Genomic DNA, 21,669 nt, shown 5'->3' with positions numbered 1-21,669 from the left:
CAGGTAGATACCGTTCTATACTGTAAAAAGCATATGGTAAAAAGGCTATGTCGATTAGCAATGGATTATAAATATACCTGCTGCCATCAGAGCAAGTGTAATTGCTGCATTCACGCGGTCCTCGGATGCTCTCATTTCCAGAGTTGTGCTTTTAAGTCGGAATGTGAATACAGCATGGACACTCGCGTTACTACAAAGATGTGTTGGATTTGTATTATTAGAGCTTTCCGACTTGCGTTTGTGAATTTTCTCAGTCGGGAAATTATTTTTCACGTGCGGTGCCGGTGATCCTTACGTCCGTTTTGGAGAACCAGAGAACAAATATTTCAATCAATCGCTCAAGCATTGGTGGCACCGAAATCTGCGTTCTGATTCAGTTCTAGTACATACCGGTTACATAGGTACCAGTGCCATATTGGCACCAGGTTTCGGTACCCAACCCTACAAAAAATAAAACAGTAGATAACCACAGGACAGTTCTTATAGATACAGTAGAATGTCAATAGTGTAAGGATCTCATAACACTCCAGATGTGCATATGGAGCAGACCTTAATGAGCCGTTCGATGAGAACTGCTGTTTACTCTCACTGAGTGTGTCCTTCACCTTCCCTTTGTACTGTAGAGCTCCCTCTCTGTTCACTGCTGAATTATTCTCTTTGATGCACCTAAACACACACACACATACATACACATAGAGTGTGCAGACCTGCCACGGGCCTCTCTTCCCTTTTCACGATTAGACCTCAGGGTCCTCATCTCTGAATCATGTGCTCACATCAGTGAATGAGCACATCACTTGACCATGATTAATGTTTACCAAGCCTTCAAGGGCATTTACGGTCTCAATGTGTATTTTAGATCAGTGTTGAGCACATACTTCCTAAAAATCACAACAGGTGAGCAAATGGCTGTGGAAGTGTGGTGTTTTTGTAATGTTAAAGGTAGGAGTGTGCATATTTAGGCCTCTTGCAAGCCAATAAGATTCTAGAATGTTTCTTGATCTACACGTTTTTTTAATTTGTGCATTTTTATTAAATTACTTATACAAGTACTTCTAAAAAAAAATAAAAATTAATAATAAATCAAAACTCTAGCACATACAAATGTCATTGTGTATATGCCAATAAAAACTAAGCATTAAATCGATTTGGAATTTTTGAAGAGAGAATTGTGATGCATTGCACAGGATCCTTTTTTTATTCCCAACCCATTAAAGAGACATTTCATCCAAAAATGAAAATTTTGTAAGAATGTTGGAAACCAAACCATTTTGGTGACTTTTTCTTATGGAAAAAAAAAAACAAAGAAATTTCTCAAAATTCCTTCTTTTGTGATCCGCAGATGAAATACAGGTTTGTACGGTGAGTAAAATAATTTTTTCGACCATGATTAATGTTTACCAAGCCTTCAAGGGCATTTACGGTCTCAATGTGTATTTTAGATCAGTGTTGAGCACATACTTCCTAAAAATCACAACAGGTGAGCAAATGGCTGTGGAAGTGTGGTGTTTTTGTAATGTTAAAGGTAGGAGTGTGCATATTTAGGCCTCTTGCAAGCCAATAAGATTCTAGAATGTTTCTTGATCTACACGTTTTTTTAATTTGTGCATTTTTATTAAATTACTTATACAAGTACTTCTAAAAAAAAAAAAAAATTAATAATAAATCAAAACTCTAGCACATACAAATGTCATTGTGTATATGCCAATAAAAACTAAGCATTAAATCGATTCGGAATTTTTGAAGAGAGAATTGTGATGCATTGCACAGGATCCTTTTTTTATTCCCAACCCATTAAAGAGACATTTCATCCAAAAATGAAACTTTTGTAAGAATGTTGGAAACCAAACCATTTTGGTGACTTTTTCTTATGGAAAAAAAAAACAAAGAAATTTCTCAAAATTCCTTCTTTTGTGATCCGCAGATGAAATACAGGTTTGTACGGTGAGTAAAATAATTTTTTCATTTTTGTGTGAACCTGTCCCTTTACAATATTTTCTCCCAGTTTGATGTGCAAAGTCAACTAAAAAATAAGCCATTCACAAGACTTGAAAAAAAGTAAATGTTTTTAATCAAAATTTGTTTTTTTTAATGTTTTTTTTTTACCAATGGCAGATGAGATGAATGTTCAGGAAAAGCCATATCTTTTTTTAAATATATACTACAAAAATATCTTATTAAATAATAATAATAATAATATATTATATAATAATTTGAATTATTATATAGGACTGGCAGGTTTCATGGCAAGTTCATTTTCTGATGTATTTTTTATTTTTTTGGTCAGTAACTTACCCTCATGTTTTTCAAAAGCGTATGACTTTCTTTCCTTTGTGTACCAAGGTTAGAATCTGACAGTATCAGTCACCTTCTCTTTCACTGCATCTTTTATCAGTATAACGAAAGTGAAAGATGACTAATGCTGTCATTGTGCTAAACATCTCCTTTAGTGCAACATGGAAGAAATAAAATCATATGGGTTTGGATAACATGAGGGTGAGTAAATGATGACAGAATTTTTGTTTTTGTCTGAACTGTTCCATCTTTTTCACTTGACTCCATCAGGGCTCTACCACACCTTTCAACACAAGCGGCATGCAAATAGTTGCAAATAGTGTGATGAATGGGTGATTTTTTCATGACAAGCTTTTGACGTCGTGCTGTATAATGCTAATGATAATCACACTACGTAAAAATCAAATTGAAACGAGTAGCAAGTATGACCTGCAAGTATGCAGTAGACACATAAAAGAGTCTTTAGTCTCCTCAAAAGCAGTATAGAGTCATCACACAGAAGGCACATATTCCTCCATTTACAGCTATCAGCTACATGACAGCTCCGCTCTAAACGGAATAGAGTTTTTCCCCTTCATTTTTCCTTGATTGAGCAAATCACAGGGGAAGTAGGCAGAGACTCTGAAAACTCACTCACCCAGTGAAACGGCAAATCGTGAAAAAAAGACTGGCATTCACAAACCTTTTAAAAGCGAACCCCTTCTCACCTGCCCAGCGTATCTCTCCTCTCCGCTACCTCCACTACAATATGGCCCTCGTCCAAAAATAGAACAGTTCGTTTTTACAAGAACTAGGATGACAGCACGCTGCAACGGGAATGAGGCAATTAGATCTAAAACAAGAGAAGGTGCGCTTAAAAACGCATTTAAATACGAACCAAAGAGACACCAGTGAAAGAATGCAGAGGTATATTTAGAAACTGAAGTACTGTGAAGTTATCACAGAGATAAACAGTCTTAAATGAAATCTGTTTTCTAAGCTCCGCTGTGACAATGAAGATAGGCCTTCAAAAAGCACAGCTGATATGTGCACTTGTCAGAGCCGAGATGCCGTTACGTGAATATCGCAGCACTTACCCTGTAGCCATCAGTGAGAAGCATTCACAGAGACAGATGCAGCGCGTGTCTGTCCAAAAGTGTATATATAGACATCACTTGGTAAAGAGCCATAGTTCAGATGATAATGTGTATCTACAAAGAACTACGGTTGTAACTAACGATCATACTATTCTGATAAGAATGTCTTCTAGAGAAATTAATCACGTATTTAATGCAAGGAATAATCAGCAGCTCTTAAAGCATCTTTTTCATCTAAAGCAGCATCACACGTGCTCAGCAGATCACTGAGGAACCATCTCACCCAGTACAAAACTGGTTTCAGCTGCTCTCCTCATGCAGACACCTGGGAGCAATAACAGCTAAAACTTCCTGATTAAAGAACAGTTTCTTCCCAACAGCTGTCTTATTACTATATTACTTCTCTGGTGCACTTTAAGGCCCATGTATACATGCATATCAGTAGCACCACAGCCTATTTTGAATATTTTCACTAGTGCAAAGATTTCTGCTGTTTTGCACACTGTATCATTTTAGAATATATATTGTACTTATTTGCGTATTGCACATATATCAGAATTATTGAGTTATTCTTTTTGTTTGCACCTGTATCTAGTCATTTTTTCTCTTTTATTTTTTTACAGTGTATCATATTTATTGTATTTTACATCCAAATATTCAGCTTTTGCCTTGAGTTTAAGTTGTATTGGGCATGTGCTAGCTATAAATAAGACTAATTGAATCCAAATAACTTTTAATACCATTAACAATTACAACCAAAATGATTTTTATGTAGTTATTTTTATTTTTTTTATACTTAAGCATTTTATAATACTTTTTAAAATATTTAAAATATATTTGTAAATTTGTGGTAAAAAAAAAACTGGCACACGTGGTTGCCAGAACTGTACTGTACACAATACTGTAGCAACATTTTAGGTTTTACAAACTGAATTTAAACTTACGTTTAAAAAAATTATATTTCATTAACTGAAATAATGTTAATATAGGATTAATCTATGTTTACCTTTAAAATATACTGACAGCCACCTTAAAACACAGGTTGTAAAGAAAAAAGTTGAATCAAAAAAAAAAAAAAAAAAGGCTTTTCCACAGGCAGAGATGTAACATAAAACCCTAATGTGCATATCTTGTTAAAAAAATATTTTAATGAAAACCCATCAAATGTGAAGCATCACAGGATTCTTCTGGGATTTTCTTTTTCTACTGAAAATTACAAGATGACATTTTTTTTCACTTCCAAAATCTCAAATTACATGAAATGTCCCATTAGATCCATTTTGTTTGTTTTTTTTTTTGTTTTTTTCTCCATATGGAATAAAGGAACTTACTGTTAACCATTTAAAGTTTTTGCCCAAAGAATCATTTTTACGGTATAAAATTATATAATACAATAAAAAAATATTTAAATAGTAAGCTATAGCATGACTTCAGAAGAGTTTATTGTTGACACTCCCAACTATTCATTTTGGCCCTACAGAGCACTACAGTTTCAGATCACAAGAGCTTGATGTTCCCAAAGTGCCATTTTTAGTAAATTAGTCCACCTTTCCCTCTGCCAGCTGAATATGAGCAGTCAGGAAAGTGAGGGGGTGGAGGGCAAAAGTTAATGGTGTCGCCTAGCTGATGCTTGAAGGTCAACGCATTGGCAATGCATTTAGCGCAGTGGCAGAGAAAAGTCACAGAAGCTGGTGGGGGACTACCGCATCCCACAATGCAACAGTGCATTTGTGTGTCAATCTGGCCTTGCACACTGACCAACGGGGGACAAGCTTAAAGGGGTGGTGATTAATTACGTAAGCCCTATGCTTTATCGTGACAGAGCAGGCGGTTCTGGAGAGCGAGGTTAGGGTCCAGAGGAAAGACAGGAAGCTTCTCGCTAAGAGCAGATCGTGCTCTGGGCTCCTGAAGGGCAGAGCCTGGCAGCGTGTCCATGCACAGCATGTCACGGCGAGTCAAAACACAACTTATGGCTGAGACAGCAGAAAACACATCCTGCACCTCCCTCTACCTCCACCTATCCATCTACCTTTCCATCCATCACTCAATAACTCAACCAGAACAGAGCTGCAAACTAAAATAAATGACTAGGAAGCCACCAGCTTCTGCAGTACAACATTTAGGAGTTAAAAAAAGATTTCGGAAGTCCTTATTTAATCCTTTCAATATTAACAGACAATAATCAATTCCAGGACAGATTTTCTAAAGTACACAAACTATTTTTGTAGTTATTTGGTTTACGGAACAATGCGTCAACATAATCAATGACACTGATTATTACGCAAAAATACATACTTCTGCCTGGAATGCATCATTTGTGCTGCACCATTTACGCTCATCCATGATTTTGGAGGCTCTTGCTCCCGGGCATGCTAAAAAATTAGATTTTATCCCAAAAAACATTTATTTCAGGACTCACAGCCTCATTCTTATTGAATAAAACATTGAAACGGCAAAAGTTATGGCTGTTTATTTGTTAGTTAACCAAAGGATTAATCAACTAACCATAAAATAATTGCTAGATTTATCTGAAGCAGATAATATATTATATAATATATTAATATACGTATAATATATTAATGGTCCAGACAGTTGAGAACTCAGAAACAGCTCTGAACGTTTTCTAAAAGGTATTTGTTTGCAAATTACATGGCTCACACAGTTGTTCCAAAGTCCTGTCATGAAACTTTAGATGGTGCAGTCTGATAGGTCTAACTCAATCTGACAATGACATCACATGGCGCAGCTGATTGGTTCTTTTCATATCAGCAGCCAATGAGCTTGCTTCTCAACATTTAAATACTTGGCTAGTGCTTGCAGTAACCGTTGCAGTGCGCTTCAGAAACCCTCCACCTTCCCCAGCTCCACCTGTATAGATAGGTGACCTGCTACGGGGTGATTCACGTATGCTATATATGGGGGTTATTTCATATATGATATATGTGCAGCAGCAGTATTTCTTACATGCTCACAGCAGCATGTTGTGGATGTGTTGACAGTAGTAAGTCAAAACTTGCTCTTCTGCAGCAGCAGCAGCAGCGTAGCAGATCTATTCCACCTAGACTAAACACATTAACATTGTCTTCTACGTTACCATGCCAATCCCTCCCGAGAGTTGTCATAATAAAAATAAATTAAAAACAAATCAATAAAAAATAACATTGTTTTAAATCCTTTAGTTGAATTTAGGCCTCACGTGTGAGTGTTAGATGACAGGAGATAATCTAAATGTAAAACGAGAGGAAATGAGCATGTACAATTAAAAATTCTATATTATCTGACAAATGAAAAATCTCTAACATCAGTTCATATGCTATGATATTAATATATCATGCATCGCTAATCAGTGGCAACTAGAGTTTAAACTGTTGTCACCATCTTTTAGTACTTATGCAAACATTTTTGTTGCAGTCTAGAGCCTCGCAAAAATATTCATCCAAATTCATCCATCGCTCATCCCTCGCTCTCTCGGTCTATCAATATGTACTACTGAGAGTCTGTCCTTGGCTTATGCTGGCTCTCCTTCTGGGTCTCAATTTCCATCTTTATCTCCCCGCAGATGATGTCATTGTAAAGCCATGTGCCAGCTAAACAAGGGCTGGCAAGGGACAGGATTGTTGGATTTTGGAGCATGGAGCACCAAGTATTCACCACAATAACTAGTTATGATTAATTATTCATATTTCCCCATGAATGAGCTGATTCGCTACATCCCTCTGTTCACTGTATGTCCTCTTCTGTTGACATCCACTCGGCACAGCCATGGCTTAGGCAATGAAACAGAACTTCAATTACACACTCATCTGGTTTGGCCCGAGAGGTTCTGGGGCAGCGAGGACACTCGCTCTATGATTGTTCGCTGTGCCCCCACTTCAACATTTCCCGCTCAGCTTGGGGGCGCATTGCAGCTGTCACAGGCCTCTATTCCCATTGCCTAATAAGCCAGTAATGCAAAAATCTTTATATAAAAATCCCTCTGCCAACCAAATGTCTGTGATGGGTGAGGGAGTCTTTTTATTAGAAGCAGCACCCCATAATTACCATTCCACTTCACTGAGTACCGGCCCAAGCAATTAATGTGTCATCCAATTAGCCCACCAGGAGATCTGTAAAGAGCCCACCATTGTTAGCAAGCAGATGACTCAAACCCAGGTGACGCTCAACATTTGCAAGCTTAGGTTAGCCTTCAACTTAATGTATGCGTTACATTTTATTAACTTAACACAAAACACTAATTTCAGGGTGCTTTCAATAAAAGTTAAAGAACCACCTCTTCAGTTTTAAAACACTATCATCAGCATCCAAACGTGTTTTGCCTTGGAACAAGGTCAATGAGTGAAAGCACGCACGTGATGGAGATTTACCGCTGATTACAGAACCGGCTTTCTGACAAGATGCGCGTTAAATATCGCATGCGATTTATCGTGCAGCCCTACTACTGTTCAAAAATTTTGGGTCAGTGACATTTTTTTTTCCTTAAGATATTAATTCCCTTATTCAGGAAGTCCCATTAAATTGATCAAAAGTAACCATAAAACATTTATAATGTTTCCTAAAATTATGTAGACTGAAAAAAATTTCTCAGTGTATGTACCACAGTTTTTTTTTTTAATATAAGGCAATAAAATGTTTAATGAGCACAGAATCAGCATATCAGAATCATTTCTGAATCTGAAGAATCATGTGACACTGAAGACTGGAGTAATGACTGATTTGCATTACAGAAATAAAATTACTTTTTAAAATATTTCAACAGAAAACAAATATTTCACATTTTAATGATATTTCATAATATTACTCTTTTTACTGTAAGTTTAAGATTTTTTTTTTTTTTTCAAAAAACATTTTAAAAATTCTTATCAACCCCAAACCTTTGAATGGAAGTATATTATTTTAGTTATCTTTTGACAATGGAATTATTTTGCCTTTTTTCTTTGTATATGTGTGTCAAAAAGTGTATTTCACTGTATCATTGCATCATACACAAGCTAGTATCAGTCTCTGTAAATCTGCTTCTGTCATAAACAGATGAAGACAATATATATTGTGCTTCACATAGGGCTGTGACGGTGGCAGATTTTTACCACCCCAGTGGTAATGGATCTAGTCTTTGCAACTTTACAGATCTTCTTTATGCACCAAGAGCTTGTAACACTCCAAAGAGAAAGGAAAACTTGAAATCGCATCATATGACCCCTTTAAGAGTGTGCTGGCCACGAGCGATGACATTGTGGATGCTATTGTCGGACCCACACACACATTTCATGAGGAAAGTTAACGTGCACGTTATAATCAGCCCAGAAGTTTCGTCTGAATTGAACTTGTTACTACTTTCACATGCAAATTATTTGTTGCACTTATGAATATGATAACTTTCCGGTCTGTTTGTCTTTGATTTTAATTGCTTGTGTCACTTACATCAGTGAGGATCACACTTTCATTCTTAAAGTTGCATGTAAAGTATGAATTATGTCACACTTCCTAATAAAATTACCTTCTACTTTTTTTACCTGCCAAAGCATTAATGTGAATGTAATATTTAATTTTAGAGTCTGACAACAACATAATATAAAAGGGCAAGAAAAGAGATTAAAGACCTGGGGAAATAATTACAGCACACACTGCCAAATCAAGCACAGGAATGTGACACTCAAGCAAATGGACAAACACACTTGTACAGGAAATGGTCAGGTCAAAGTGCACATAATTTCCTCTGTAAACAGGGGGATGCATTTCAGCAATGGCTTACAGAATGTGATGGAGAGCAATTGGAAAAAGTAGGATTGTGAATTTCCAAGGGGATTCTTTCTGGCAAACAAATCTAATGATGCAGCCTGAAAATCAGCCCAGTTTCTTTAGTCTACATGTCTAAGAAAATATTTCACCTTGGGGAACCAAACTGGCTCTCCATCTGCTTTATGAAGTCTTTGCTCAAAATAAACAAAAGGTCAACGGTCTCCAAATTATAAGATGAAATACTGGAATGTTCTTGCAAACCTTTCTTAATTGGTAGTTTATGTAAGACCTTGAACTTACGCAATTTGATATTAATGGCAGCATTGTGTGGGATAATATTACTGCAGCCTCGAAAAAACGGCATCATAGAATTATTAATTATGATTCTGCATGTTGGTTTGTACTGGAGACCACATTTTTTTCTTCAGATCTTTCTGTTCAAATGGCAAGTTTTGTTTTCAATGGTCCCTTGGTACATATTACATACTGTGGACCTACTCTGATGTCAAGAGCTTCTGGGAGGCCAAAACCAATGTCCACAGCTATGGAAAAAGAGGCATAACCTAAACAATGTAAAATGAATTATTAGTTGTTCAACTTTATGGTGCAAGATGGGTGTGAGCCCTGAAAATGATGTAACCTGCAGTCAGAAAATGCAATGGTATAAATGTATGTTGTAACAATATTTTCTGATGGAGTGAATAATGCATTATCAGGGCTACTTGTATTGGTTGGCTGACTGAAAAAAAAAAAATAATAGTTCAGAAACAATGTGACGTAATTTATATCATATAAGCACAAAGAATCTAATACAAAAGCTAAGGCATGTTTGCTATAATGCTTAATAATGACAGCATGCCTATGTTTGCCATATAAGCTTTACTGATTAACCTGTGCTTGTCCACACCCTTAACACACAAAGGTAGTCATTTGACTGAGTTTGCTTTGTTTACCTTTTGTGAAGTTTGTGACTGTGTACGTGTGAGCGCGTGTACAAATAAATAATACGCTAACATACCACACCACTCAGGCTCCAGTCAAACAAAACAATAGGAGATTTGGCAACAGCCCAAGACTCTGGTCTCTGCAGTGCAGGTTCAGGTCAGGTCATTTCTGTCCCATTCATACTCACTTTTTCCATTTTCATTTATACGTACAGCACCAAGGTTCAGAGAGATTAACCCCTCGGCTTCCAATCTGTTACATCCATCAAAGCTGCGGCCCATACTCACATTCACAGCTGAACAGTTCCAGGTTTGATGCTGTGCTGTTTAATCTCCAAGGCTAGAACTGCAGAGCGAAGCTGTCTGAAAACACATCTAAAAACACCATAGGAAAACTTCTCATCATAAATCTATAAACAGCACTGATGCATGCCTCTTTCCCCTTGTAGAATATCAAGGAAAATTCCCACCAACAACGACACAAGCTGGATTCTCCATTTGAGGCAGAAGGCCAGGCCAGAGTGTGAGGAAATTACGGTTGTGCAAATCTACATGGTTCAGTGACTTACAGTGAAAGTGTGTCCATGATAAAGACAAGGAAAAATCTTTTAAGAATCTCACTTAAAACACATGTCCCATGTTTTTAGAAATGTAATCTTTGTATTCATGTTGGTTTCATATGGTTTTTAAAAAAACAGGTAAACGTAATAACATATTCCCCTTATATCTTGACTAAATGTGAGTGCACAGATTTAAAAATAAACTACAATATTAAAGTTTGGGGTTGGTAAGGTTTTTTTTTTTTTTAATACAACTACAATATAAAGTAATTGTTTTTAAAAAGTAATTTTAATGTAATTTATTCCTGTGATGGCAAAGCCGAATTTTCAGTAGCCATTACTCCAGTAATCCAATTCAAAAAAACATTTCTTATTGTTATCAATGTTGAAAACAGTTGTGCTCCTTAATATTTATGTGGTACATTTCTTTGAGGAGAGATAAAAATACAGCATTTATTTAAAACTAGGGCTGCACGATAAATCGCATGCGATATTTAACGCGCACTACAATACCAGGAAGGAAGATCGGGTTGTTGATGTTTGTCTGCCATTCTCGCTCTGTCTGCACAGCGTATGTGAATGCGCTGATGACGTATCCCGTCTGCGCAAACAGGGTGCGCAGAGGTTTGCAAATACATATGTTGACAGGCAGGTAGGAAAGCCAATCAAAACGCTCGGACCGACAATATATAATCCACACAATATATAAATACAGATAGATACATTTAGACAACTTAACTTAATGATTGCTATCGGGATGTGAAGAGACTTTCAACCAGCATAACAAAAAAAATTTCTGAAGACAATCACCTATTGCACCTTTAATGTTATAATTCGTATTGAAAAGGGCACTGAGACTTTTTTTATGTTTTATACTGTTAAACAATTTATTGCATGCATAACATTTCCACATCATTATGATCACATGCTTTCTTAACTGCTGTTTTCTCACCACTGTCACTTTTGTTGTTTAATTATTTTATTGAGTGGAAAGCACTTCCATACATGAAGAACAAAAAAAAACTTTGCCATTAGTATATCAGGGCCTTAATCTGAGTTTGTAGGAAGTGTTTTTCCACTGTCTATTATTGTGGTATCATTGATGAGCTGTGAACTTGGTTAAAGTGTAAATGGGTGGTTTGCAGAATAAGTTGCAAAGTGGACCAACCCTTATTCCAATAGTCAAAGTCTGACCACAAAGGTCATGCATGAGGGTTTTTGGATACATGCTGATAAGCTAGAAGCAGTCAACTAAACTTTAGGCTACATAATAAACAGAGGTTCTGAAGCTAAAATCTGGAGCATAAAACAAAGTATATCTAAATTCTACTGCTGGGTCACAATGTTAAGCTTTAAAAAGCACAGTTTCCAAGCATGAGTGACCCTGCAGATTATGGCATGAATGTGGTTTGGTCAGAACATAGAGATTTATGACAGGCTTCCATAAGGTAAAGAGATACAAGGGGAAAGAGGGGGAAAGGAGTAAAAAAAAAAACTGTGGGGAGAAGAAGAAAGTCAGATAAAAGAAGAGATAATGGGATTGTCTATCAGGCCCCATCGCGGTTTATAAGAAACTGGGTAAGAGTTTAAACTGTTTTGTCTTCCGAAACAAAGGTGCCATTTATTAGAGGAGAAATTTCACGGAAACTGGTGGCACTGCTGAAGCGATTACAACCTCACCCATGTTCAAAGTTCATTTACGAGAGGGAACAGGTCCGGAGATGGAGAACATGTAGTATCACGTAACTCTCGATGTAAACACAGCTTAATGATAACTTACGCTGGGTCCTACTCTACATCCGTTCCCTGAACTGAGAGAAAAATGGAGATAAGGAAAGATTCCAGGGTATCAAATTCATTTACTCTGGCTTCCCAGAAGGGATTCAGGTTAGGGCTGCACGATTATGACCAAAATCATAACTGTCGATTATTACCTTGAAATTGTAATTGCGATTATTAATTACAATTATCACAATTTACATTAAATGATGTTTATACCATTGTTTGATGCAACTGCATGCCATATTTTTATATGAAAATAAACAAGCTGAAAACACTCTAACTGAAAAACCTTTAGTGCTTTTCTATAGTATTAAGCCTCAAATGTCAAATATACATCGGATTAGTTTCTTCTTTAAATTATAAAAAAAGTAAAAATATGAATGGTATTATAAAATGTTATACTAAAACTAAAACAATGGAAAAACCCTTAACATAACATGTAGAAAGAAAAAAACATATCTTAAGCATGCAGAATAACATAAGTGGACTTTGAACGATTAATTGCCGTTTTGAACGATTACGTAATTGTGGCATCCATAATTGTAATTGCGATTAGATATTCGATTAATTGTGCAGCCCTAATTCAGGCATCACTTGAGAAAGCTTGCTATGGTTTTCTCAATACGCAAGAGTGTGTTTAGTTATATAGGGACCAGAGCTGAGGAAGATATTAGATAATTATATATTCAACATGAACTGATACTGTCAACAAAATAATAATGCACTTTTTATTCGCCCATTAGTGTGGATAGGCTAGTTTCATATGAAAGTGCTAAAACAGAAATAATAAACCTCAGCAGAAAAAAATGCCAGTAGAGCTGAGAAGCTTGACTCATTTCCACAAATCAGTTTGTTTCAACTGTCCGTTTCAGAGTATTAATAGAATAGCATTTTATGTTTTGTTTAAGCAAAATTTTTTTGGCAACATTAGTTTTGCTAAAAAAATAAAAAAAGTTTTAGCAAAAACATACTCTGCTGTTCAAAAGTCTTGGTCAAGTTTTTTTTTTTTAAGAAATCAATAGTTTATTCAGCAAAGGACATACATTTATCAAAAGTAGCATTAAAGATGTTTATAAACCAAAAGATTTCTCACTGTAGTGTACATGATTGTTGTTTATGTCTATGTAATGTACAGTGCTGTTAATATTGGTGCATATACAAATTTGTAAATATCATATAAAATGCTTTTTCCATTTTTTTTAAATATCCTGGGCAACAATGGCTGTTTGGTCCAAATTTCTACCATTTCAAACACCCAACAGAAATATAGAGAGCTTGTTGACTATTGTTAAAAGGTCCTCAGAAACATCACCCCGAAAAACACAACTGTTTATTTAGAGATGCCAAACACTTTTACACAATTGGATTCAAGCAAGCAGAAAACCAAGTTAATTAAATTAACTGGAGCAACAGCCATCAGCACCGCTCCAAACAAACCTTCTGACAAAACAAAGCAGCAAACACTTACTGCACCAACAGAATCAAACTTCACAGTGACAGCACATAAAACTCAACTTCCTGCCTCTTGCTCTCCGTCCCTCTGGTACATCTTTGTTTGGTGTGTGAATCTCTTAAAGCCGGGACAAACCAAGCCGACTTCAAAGAACTAGCGGTGACGAAAGCCGACGGTGTTGTCGCCTCACGTCGGACCTGCGCTCGAACACACCGCACAGACTACAGCCGACAGCAAACTAACACGTGCGTTCTGCATATGCGTGAGAGGAATGAACTGTCTATATCAGCAGCTATCAATAGTATATATTCGTCATTCAAAAGGAGAAACAGAAACAAAGATATACGAGATAAATGCAGATATACGAAACGTAAACAAAGCAGCTTTAAACGTGCAGCGTCGGACCAAAAAGCTGCGCTCGAACACACCGCACAGACTACAGCCGACAGCAAACTAACACGTGCGTTCTGCATATGCGTGAGAGGAATGAACTGTCTATATCAGCAGCTATCAATAGTATATATTCGTTATTCAAAAGGAGAAACCAAAACAAAGATATACGAGATAAATGCAGATATATGAAACGTAAAAAAAGCAGCGCTTGCTTACCATTTTGAATATCAGTAACATTGATAACTTTAATCCTTTTAAGCGGCTCATGTTGTTATGAAAACATTCGCGTATTAGAATCATTGGGAAAGATCATGTAACATTTAAACAGCCTTCTGTCTGTACCGCCTTCATTTACGTGCTTGTTTTCATCACTTTCGCTTTAATTCTCGGGCAGACTCGTTCGCTAAACTGAACATCCAATCAGAGCTCTCACTCACGCCGACGGTCCCGACGCCGATTCAACATGTTGAATCGGGCAAACTGCTGCCGACGTGAGCCCGACAAGTGGAACACACCAAACAAACTAGCCCGACCGTCGCCCGACGTTGGCCAACGGCCGACCGTCGGCTTGGTGTGTCCCAGCCTTTATGTGAACTCCTCCGTTCTTCCTCTGTTTCTTCCTCCTTTCCTTCAATCACTCTCCCTCCCTCTAGCTCAATCTCCTGTCTCTTCTTCTATATGGTTGACAGCACAAATTTGTGGTCATGACCTTTATCTCAGAGGCTGACTGTGAGTGGTCAGGCCTTGGGCTGTGGAGCTCTGAAGCAGTCACAGATATCCACACACAAACACACACACAGCCCCTGGTTACCTATTCACAGACAATTAACCTCACTGTTTCCAACATGTGGTTATGGTCAACACATCCATTTCAACACATCTGTCTATGTTCTAGCTTCTAAAACACTTGATATACAAAGATGTCTGTCAGAGTATACATGAGTTGATCAGTGTATTTATTTTTTTAATAAACATTTCTATTCATCATACAAAGTAATCATATCACTTCAGAAGATGTGGATTAAACCACTTAATTTGTATGGATTAATGTAACGCTACTTTAATGGTGCTTGAAACTTTTGGACCCCATTGGCTTTCACTGTATGAACAAAAACAAGATATTTGCTTTACAATATGTTATTTTGTGTTCCACTGAAAAAACAAAGTCATACAGGTTTGGAATGGCATGAGAGTGAGTGAATGATGACAGAATTTTCATTTTTTGTTCTAAGTATGCAGATCTTATTATGCAACAGCCATCTTCATCAGATGGACAAAGAAACTCAAATTCCCATGACTTCTAGCTACACCTGAGGCTGCTTTCTGTTCTTTAGCATGGGCCTGTGTGAGCGAGGGGGAGGGCAGGAGAAGGCTCTGAATCAGCAGGGGAGAGGGGCCACCAGGGCCCAAATCTGCTGCTCACTCCAAGCTGCAATGAAGCACTTAGAGATGGTGTTGAATTTCACACTCCTGTCCTGCACCACCCTGTCTAGTCCAGAATGGCCATTTCGCTGAGGAAATTCAAAACCAGCCATGCAGTTATGAGCAGGCGACCCTTAATTACAGCTCAAGAAGCCCTTCACATAGTGTTTATGACTGGAAAATGAATTAATGATCAGTTCGGTGTAAATGGCAATAGGGTGCTAAAGAGAAAGGCTAAATATGTTGTGTCTGATTATGTTCTTCCCAAGCAGAATTATAATAACCTGCAATACAAATCACATTTTTTTACTGGGAGGTCATAGTTCTGGCTAGAGGAGGTCTGACAGTAAACAGAGTGATCAGAGGATGGATGGAAGCAGCAGCCAGGGCTGCAATCCAGCAAAGACACAACAAAGCCAGAAAGAGAAAGATGCTCTATGCAGCTATATAAGTCTGTGATAGTCCCTGGAAAGCTTGTGAAAGAAAGAGGTTCAGCCAAGGGACAAAGTCTAGTTCAATTTACCAGTGACTTTTCACACGATGTATAGCTCCTCGGTAAAAATCTCCTTAACTGCTAATAGTTACTCAAGAGAACATTCCCCATGGCCAACAAACCTTGTTCCCTTAATGAAAACACAATTAACAAAACAATGCCCTCGTTTAATAAATTGCCCTTTCTAAACGGATGCCACCGCAACAGCACTGAACACCCAGATCGCAAAGTCTGCATGGAAAACAAAGCTAAAGGAGGCTTTTGTGCAAACATGGAAAAAAAGCCAGTCGATAAGCCATCAACTTTGTCTTTTTTTGAGAATTTTGTCATATTTAACATCTTGTCATAATCATATTGTCATGTCTACAAGCCAGCAAACCCTGTTTAAGGGTGTGTACACACTTGTCATGTTTGGTTCGATTAAAACAAACTCTAGTGCGATTGCCCTGTTAGTGCGGTTTGTTTGAGTAAGTATGAACGCTGCCATCCGAACCCTGGTGCGCACCAAACAAGCGGACCGAGGCTGCTAAAAAGACAGGTCTCGGTCCGCTTCCAAACTGGTGTGGTTTGAATTAAATATGAATGCAACGTGGACCAAATACTTCTAAATGAACCAAAAACTGGATGTAATGACAAGATGTGACACTATGTGACATGATTTGACAAAGTGGAACGAGCACAAAATGAGCAGAGGGCAAACTTGGAGCAACGAGGAGGTAAAGTGACTTTTATGAGCTCTTCTTCAGTTCGCAGGTGCATGGTAAAAATAAGATCATATGTACACGCAACAATGAGCGCGCTTAGTCCATCAGACGTATTCGACTTTGATGTCATACTCCAATTGGTCTGCGCAGTGCCACTTTAAGTTGAACTCACCTATTTTTTGGAGTGTTCTGTAAGTTCCGTCACTAAATATGTCATTCAACCCGACCATTTAGGTTGTGAACATGTGACTCTGCCTTTAGGTTTGGTATCAAAAATGCCAATTCATGGCAATTCAAAATTATTTTATGTTTTGAAGAATTGGAGGCTAATTCGTATGAATTTGTTTTCGTACAATCTGCTTACATCCCAGTGACCATTATGTTTAGGGTTTTTTCTAAAATTAGTTCATTTTCATACCATTTACATTGTACAAATTCAAACGATATCTCCATCTCATAAAATAGTTATCTTTTTCCGTAAGACTGAGCTGAATTTATGCCTATATGAGATCTTCATACACTGTCATCTTTCATGGCTTTGCAGGCACTGAATATTCCATGAAGGAAAAAAGGGTATTTTTATGCTGATTTAGAGGAACAGTCTCTGAAATAATGGTCCATGATCGCTTTCATAGTCAAATCTCTTTAGTCTCCACATATGACCTATGAAAAACAGTGCTAAAAAGAAAAAAAACATACATGGCCTTTCAATCCCATCCAACCAGAGGAATAACACATTTCAGGAGCGCCGCGTGCTGCACAGGATAAATCCTCTTTCTTACCAGAGACACGTCGACCAATTCAGTTCCATCATTGCTAAATCAGCTGCAAGTATAAAAGCCGCTCCAGATTACAAATGATTATGGTAAAAATGACAAAACTCCGGCCTGACCTTTAACCATCATCTGTGCGCTCTATTAGACGGGGACGTCTGTCTCAGCGGCCGGCAATCTGGGCCTTCTCTCTCTCTTATTTTAGGGAAAGATTAAAATTTGCTGTAGGATGGCACGTCACAAAAAAAGCAATTTCCAGCTCCAAACCACAAACTCCACTGTGACGTGATGTTGCAGATGCGAGCCTTTTTCTCCCCACACGATCTAAATTTATGGGACGATGATACGTGGGATTTTTGTTCATACATCCAGATCCATTTTGCAGGTTTACATCAAGAGTTTAAAATAGAGTAATTTCACAAAAATGTGAGCACCATGAACATCAACTATACAAACTGACAACATTTTTAGTGGACATCCGCCCAGCGAGGGAAAACGGGTAGCTTTAACCACCAGTATGTGATAAATCAATACATTTACAAAATACTAAACCACAAACTATCTGCGGTTACGCCGAATACTTGCAAGACCCTGCCAAATCCATAAACACTATAATTACAGCCTTTTATAGAAAAGTTAAAGTACATTTAGGTCAAAGTTCTGAGGGAGCCAGTTGCGGAGATGTTGTAGTAAAGCAGCTGAGAGATGCAGAAAACACTTGCCTTGCAAGATTTCTAAGCCAGACACAATTACCAACCAACGTGAACTATAATTTCAAACAAATCATGTCTGGAACTGCAAAACCAAACATGTCTCTAATTGACTGACTCATCTGTAAATCACCAAGTACAGCATTTCTGAACGAGGGCTGACAGCACTAATACATTTAAATCTCTTGCCTTTACAGACTGTAACTTAATAACATACAAAAAAAAACTGCATAAATGATGGCAGATTCCATCATTCGGAGACGCGAGGATGATTTCCTGCTGATTACAGAACCGGCATTACTATCAAAATGCGCATGACAATCGCATTCGATTAATCGTGCAGCCCTACTGTGGACATACCAGTGAGCTTATACTGAAAGTTTTAGCCATGTCCTAGAGATGGCAAAGCTCGAATGGAGAGAAACGCTTTGACTGAACAGTCTTTTGTTTGGGGACTGGTGGCTGGTACTGAGAGAGTACCGTGTGCACAGCACATTCCAGAGTCCTGGTCCAGAAAACAGCACATTTGTAAATGAGATCTGTAACAAGAGCACTTGGGACATTTTTGGACTATTCTGGGACTATTTCAGGACTAAAGGAGAATTCAAATTCCTTTCTTATGCCACAGGGATAAAAGGAGGAGCACACTGTGATGACAGTGTTGTTTTCAAATTTAACATAATAAGTAATACATTTCAAAACCTTTTACAATTGTTAGTAAACATGAAAAGGAAAAAAGATGCTTAAAGGGACAGTTCACCCAAAAATGAAAATTCTGTCAGCACTTACTGCTTCTCAAATTGTTGAACACAAAAGAAGATATTTTGAAGAATGTTGGTAACCAAACAGTTGCTGGAGCCATTGACTTCCATAGAAGTAATTTTTCCCTATTATGGAATAAATGACTACAACTGTTTGGTTACCAACATTCTTCAAAATATCTTCTTTTGTGTTCAACAGAAGAAAAAAACTCATAGGAACAACATGAGGGTGAGTAAATGACAAATTTGGGTAAACTATCGCTTTAAAGATCATTTTATAAAACTGTACTGGTGCATTACGTAAGCTCAGTTATGTTGTCTTTTGTTGCACAATGACAGACACTACGTGACACTTACATGCGAGTTTCATAACAGAAAGTGCAAGTGAGTTGTTACCATGTTCAGTCGTCATGCCTACGATTCCACATACCTGTCAAAGCAAGGCAGAAACGCTACAGATCACGACTCATGAAAGAAATGTCAGTAATGGGTGTGATCAGAGTGAAACTTTAAATCAGTCGAAACTGAAATTCGACATATCGCGCATTCTAATCGATACATAACTCAAACAAGAAATCCAAAATATGTTGAAACACATACGGTTTGGGAGTTTTGTAAATGTGATGGGAATACAACACAAGTACCAGCGTTGTGTAGTACGTATAAGCAGGTTAGCTTTTCCAATCCTCTAAGGATGTTTCATGAGAAACTATAAAAATAGGATTATTGTCTTCAAAGTATTTGAGCCACTTACAGCACGTAAGCCGAGCAGGCGAAATCCTGACTGGTGTAAAATTCAATTATCATAATACTGAGAAGTACGCACGTACCAAGAGTCTGTGAAAGGGAGATGGAAAGGAATAATATCAAGAACCTGACCATAAATGTAGAAAAACCACAACAACTGCAAATCACAAGAAGTGCCATGTTTACTTTGGGCACGAAAGAAACCATTTTAAAATAATAACAGCAACCAGACAGTGTATTAAATGCAATAAATCTTTCTCTGAGACTCAAATTTTCAAATTATTATTTTTAACTGTATTTAGCACATTCATTTGGCATTATTTAAAGCAATGTCTTCATGTTCTGATGAGAGCTCAAGGGTTCTGAAATGTACAGATAGTATTGAAAATTAACCACACATTCTACAAAGTGTGACTTAGTATAGTAACATTTTTTTACTGTTTAGTGTCAATTCGATTCCAGTACAAACATGTTGTATAAAAAAAATGCAATATAACCAACAAGTCTGCATTGCTATACTGTATACCAATTCACCTGAACAAGGGATTTCTGTGACCCACCCAAAACAGAAATAATGACATTTTTTTCCATTGAGGATGTGTCATTAAGTTTAAATTTTGTTTACAGTTCTCAAAAGATAAAAAAAGTCATAAAGTAAACGGGAAGTATGTTTGAGCATATAAAATACAACATGAGAGTTGAATACCATTTAAGCCAATCTCACTTTACATCAAAATCCCAGTTTCATTCACTTCCAGTGAAGTAATGTTCACTTCTTGCCATGCTAATTCATTCATAACACTCTCACCTCAGTGAATAACATGTATATATCAACAATAAACCACGCTACACACAATTATCCTTTACGGCACTGGATATATATCTGGGAAAGCGGTTGTTGTACAATGTGGAATGACTCCATGGCGCGGAATGACAATGGACATTCTCAGCAGCCATCATTTCATTCTTTCTCTAATAGAATGCATTAAAACAAAGACAAACCAAAAGCGGAATTTAAACTATATCGATCAACAGATGATCCTCACTGTTACGCGAACATGTGTCAAATCCAGCAACTTAAGGAGGCGGTTGTGATCTCTATTGTGGCAACAGAGCTGTTAAAGACAAAAGACGAACGCGAGAAAGACAATCACTCAAAGTGCTCCTGTTTCTTTCTCATTTTGCATTGCACCATGTGCACAGATCCTCTCGATATAGAAGCAAAATTAATACAGACGCGATAGTGATCACAGTTTTTGCTCGGAAAGCACACCAAGGCAACTTTAAGCGAGCCTTTATTACTCTATTTTAGTGTGTTCTTCTTCTTACCTTGCTGTAACTCCTGACAGATCGGGCTTTAGGAAAGCAGAAAAACACACTCTCTTTGCAGACTTGGATTGGTGGGACGATACGTAGCGAATGTAAATCCTTTTCGGCGAGTTTTTGTCCGTGGGCCCAGGCTGCTGCTCTCTCTCTAACCCTCGGTCTGTTCAAGCTCTCGCTCTCAGCCAGCGCGAGTCAATGCACGAGTGACGTCACCCCTGCCATGGCACAGCGCGAGCGAGGGGTATGGGCATAGAGGAGGGAGGCGCGCGCGCGAGAGCTCTGATGATGATGTTGATGGAGGGGCTTCTCAGATATTAAATCACTTTATACTTTTTATAGTGTATGATATACTAATGAAGTAAGGTAAAGTTTAGAAACGTGTAAGTTACTTCATGCACGAGAGCAGTGCACTTGTCTAATAAATTGCAGTAGGCTACATTTTAACTGAAAGATGCATGCTTACTAAAAATGATTAATAATACGGTTGAATGACT

General features: G+C 37.6%; 1 protein-coding gene across 1 annotated transcript in view; it reads right to left on the bottom strand.

Annotated features, from left to right (window-relative positions):
* The window catches only part of LOC107716798 (cytoplasmic protein NCK2-like), a 64,472-nt gene extending 43,106 nt beyond the window's left edge, over positions 1-21,366 (bottom strand). Inside the window, exon 1 of the mRNA XM_016523365.1 lies at positions 21,179-21,366. The gene's annotated coding sequence lies outside the window, so the exon portion shown is untranslated. The remainder of the gene's footprint in view (positions 1-21,178) is intronic.
* Between the last annotated feature and the right edge of the window lie 303 nt (positions 21,367-21,669).

Source organism: Sinocyclocheilus rhinocerous, unplaced genomic scaffold, assembly GCF_001515625.1.
Source record: "Sinocyclocheilus rhinocerous isolate Xijiao unplaced genomic scaffold, SAMN03320098_v1.1 scaffold1441, whole genome shotgun sequence".
Taxonomy (NCBI): domain Eukaryota; kingdom Metazoa; phylum Chordata; class Actinopteri; order Cypriniformes; family Cyprinidae; genus Sinocyclocheilus; species Sinocyclocheilus rhinocerous.
Note: the sequence above shows the minus strand (reverse complement) of the source record. Positions and strands in the feature narration are given on the sequence as shown.